The sequence below is a fragment of the Octopus bimaculoides genome, chromosome 6 (genome assembly GCF_001194135.2).
Source record: "Octopus bimaculoides isolate UCB-OBI-ISO-001 chromosome 6, ASM119413v2, whole genome shotgun sequence".
Classification (NCBI taxonomy): Eukaryota; Metazoa; Mollusca; class Cephalopoda; order Octopoda; family Octopodidae; genus Octopus; species Octopus bimaculoides.
Genome location: NC_068986.1, coordinates 56,319,390 through 56,322,979, shown reverse-complemented (window position 1 = coordinate 56,322,979; position 3,590 = coordinate 56,319,390). Strand labels below are relative to the sequence as shown.

Genomic DNA, 3,590 nt, shown 5'->3' with positions numbered 1-3,590 from the left:
GCTACTTACCACACAGCCACTCCTACGCCTATGAAGTTTACTTTGCATTCACTTTGTTTTGGGATGTCAATCCTAATGTATAACAACCTTAAGTATCTTTTGCCAAAGCCTCAGGTCAACCAAAGGCTTTTACTCATTTCAGTCATTAAGACTGTGCCCATGCTGGGGCACTGCCTTGAAGAATTTTTATTTGAACGAATCAACATCCAGTGCGTTTTACTTTTTTTAAACCTTATCCTTATTCTATTAGTCTCTTTGCTGAACTGCTAAGTTACAGGGACACAAACATACCAACACCAGTTGTCAAGTGGTTGTCAAGTGGTGGGGGGCAAGCACAGACACAAAGATGCATGCGCATGCACACACACACATGCCTGCACACATGTACACACAAACACATCCGCATACATGTACACACACAAACACACACATATATATATATATACAACAGGCTTCTTTCAGCTTCTATCAACCAAATCCACTCATAAGGCTTTAATTGGCCCAAGGCTATAGAAGACATTTGCTCAAGGTGCCATACAGTGAGACTGAACCCAGAACCATGTGAGTGGGAAGCAAGCTTCTTACCACACAATCATGCCTGCTTGTTTAATATGTATGAGAGAGAGAGAGAGAGAGAGAGAGAGAGAGAGAGAGAGAGAGAGAGAGAAAGAGAGAGAGATAGTGGGGGGACGTCCAAAAAAAATTAAGTGAATGAAAATGTCCCTTTTTATGCTGACTGCCTTTTCCCGTCCTTAAATCAATAAAATAAGTACCAGACAAAATACTGTGTCAAAGCTAAGAGCTCAGAAGATCACAGTCCAATGATTAAAAGTAATAAAAGATAAAGTATATTATTATTATGCTTGCCTCAGTTTATTTAAGCACTAATTTTGTTCCCAAAGGTGATGGTTTCATAGTAAGAATGGACATCCAAACTAAGAAAAACAGCACACACCACTTGTTCACCAAAAAATGAAAATAACTCAATCTATCAAAACCTGTGTTCTCCAGACAATGAAAAACTTCATACAAATTTTGGCACAGCTATTAAAGTATCTGATCCGGGGTTGTCAGATCTATTTCTGATAAAGTAGCACAAAACTTTCAAGAAGTAGATCACAAAAGAAATGTAGCCAAAAGTGTGTGTGCGTGTGTTTTTAAAAAAAGGCAGAGAAAAGTAGACACAAGGATTGCATTTACATGGATAACTGCAGATTCAAATCCTGTTTATGGTCTTCAAGATGAAGTGAGGGTAGGGGAGCACAGTGTAAGCTATGAACACAAGAGATGTAGTGGAATCCAAAGCAGATTAGCAGAAGACATAAGCTTCATATGTGACGGGTGCACTGGAGTAATACATACTATGAATACATTGGAAATAGACTCCCTTGCATGCCTGGATGGCTCACTATAAGTAGTTGATAGCTTTTGCTACATAAGAGAGGTAATCAGCAAGAGAGGTGGTTGCTCTGAAAGTATAATAACCAAAGTAAGAATGGGTTTCAGAAAGTTCGGGGAGCTACTGTCACTGTTGGCAACAAAAGTCTTTTCCTACAGAGTAAATGGGAGACTGTGATGCTTGTGATACAACTGCAATGCTGCAGAGTAGTAAGCCATAGGCTTTGAAAGCAGAGGACTTATGAAAACTGGAAAGAAATGAAGCAACTATGTTACATTAGACATGCAATGTAAGCATGCATGAATGATGTAGTATAAGTGCGATGAGAAAAAAACTGGGCATAAGAGAAATCAGATGTAATGTGCAAGAAAGAATGTGCTAGTGTGGACATGTGATGCATATGGATGAGGACAGCTTTTTAAAGAAGCGCTGATTACTAAGCATGGCTGAAGCCTGTGGACAAGAGAGATCCAGGAAGACATGGATGGAGTGCAAAAAACTGGTCTGAAAACCCTGAGATTCACACAGGAGATGACAAGGAACTGGGATGACTGGCAATGCATAGTTCTTAGGAAGACCTGCACACCCCAGGAAAACTGACTTCTGGAAGCACTGTGTTCATCAAGGCTCAGCCCTCAGGCCCCACCTTTTCATCATTGCCCTCCAGGCCATAACAGAGGCATTCAAGATTGGCAACCCCTGAAAACTACTGTATGCTGATGATTTTGCCCTCATAGCAGATTCTATATCAAAACTAGGAAAGAAATTCCAGGTATAGAAGCAAAACCAAGAATTTAAGGGCCTTAAAGGTAACTTAGTAAAGACTACGATTTTAGTAAGCAAGAAAACAGATAAGACCCTACCTCCTACAGGTAAATGGCCCTGCTCAATTTTTAAGAAAAGTGTAGGCAGGAATTCCACATAGTATACTCAGTGTAAGCTGTGGACACAAGGGGTATAGTGGAATAATAGGAAGATTATCAGAGAAAGTAGTGTTCATATGTGGATGATACACAGGAGCCATAAAAACTAGATACTCAGGAAATTGATTTTCTCAAATGCCCCAGAGGCTCATTAGGGGTAGTGGATAATTTCTGCCACATAGAGGACCAAATTAGTGGTGGGGGAGGATGTATGGAAACTGTAATAACTAGAAAAAGAATGGGACAGAGAAAATTTGGAGAGCTCTTACCTCTGTTGGCAACCAAAGATGTCTCTCTCCAAGTGAAGGGAAGATTGTATGGTGCATGTATACAAACAGCAATGCTACACAGTAGTGAGACATTAGCCCTGAATGCAGAGAACATACAAAGGTTACAAAGGGATGAGGCTAGTATGCTTCACTCAATGTGCAATGTAAGTATACATGTGCAACAGAGTGCTAGCATGTTGAGAGAAAAGTTAGGCAGAAGAGGAATTAGATGCAATATGCAAGAGAGAAGACTGTGCTGGTTTGGTCATGTGATGCTGATGGATGTCAACAGCTCCACAAAGGAGTACCAATCACTGAAGGTGGATAAAACACGGGGAAGAGGGAGGCCCAGGAAGACATGGGACTGAAGGATGACACTGAACCTGGAGATGACAAAAGATGGAGATATCTGGCACCTTGCTGTCCTCACCTCAAGATCTGTCCTCCACAGCAGAAGCATTAATTCCACTCCCCCAGCTGAAGAGGACTGGCCTGCAAGAGCTCTGTGCTGGTGCCACATAAAAAGCACTCATATTAGTGTCACATTAGAAGCAACCAGCACAAACTGTAAAGTGGTTGGCATTAGGAAGGGCATCCAGCCATAGAAAACAAGCCAAATCAGACTGGACCTGGTGCAGCTCTCCTCCTGCCAGTTCTGGTCAAACTGTCCAACCCAAGCCAGAAAATGAACATTAAAGGATGATGATGATTATATATATCATCATCATTTAGCATCTGCTTTCCATGCTGGCATGGGTTAGACAGTTTGACTGAAACTGGTAAGCTGGAGAGCAACACTAGGTTCCACTCTGATTTAGCTTGTTTTCCACAGCTGGATGCCCTTCCTAATACCAAACACTCCAAGAGTGAAATGGGTGCATTTTACGTGCCACTGGCACAGGTGCTAGTTACATGACACTGGCATCAACCATAACTATGCTTTCACTTGACTTGACAAGTCTTCTCAAGCACAGCATATAGCCAAAGTTCTCGGTCATT

At 41.5% G+C, this 3,590-nt stretch overlaps 1 protein-coding gene across 1 annotated transcript in view; it reads right to left on the bottom strand.

Annotated features, from left to right (window-relative positions):
• Window positions 1-3,590, bottom strand: part of LOC106868720 (maternal embryonic leucine zipper kinase) — a 93,390-nt gene that overhangs the window by 63,166 nt on the left and 26,634 nt on the right. The gene's annotated exons all lie outside the window — the stretch shown is intronic.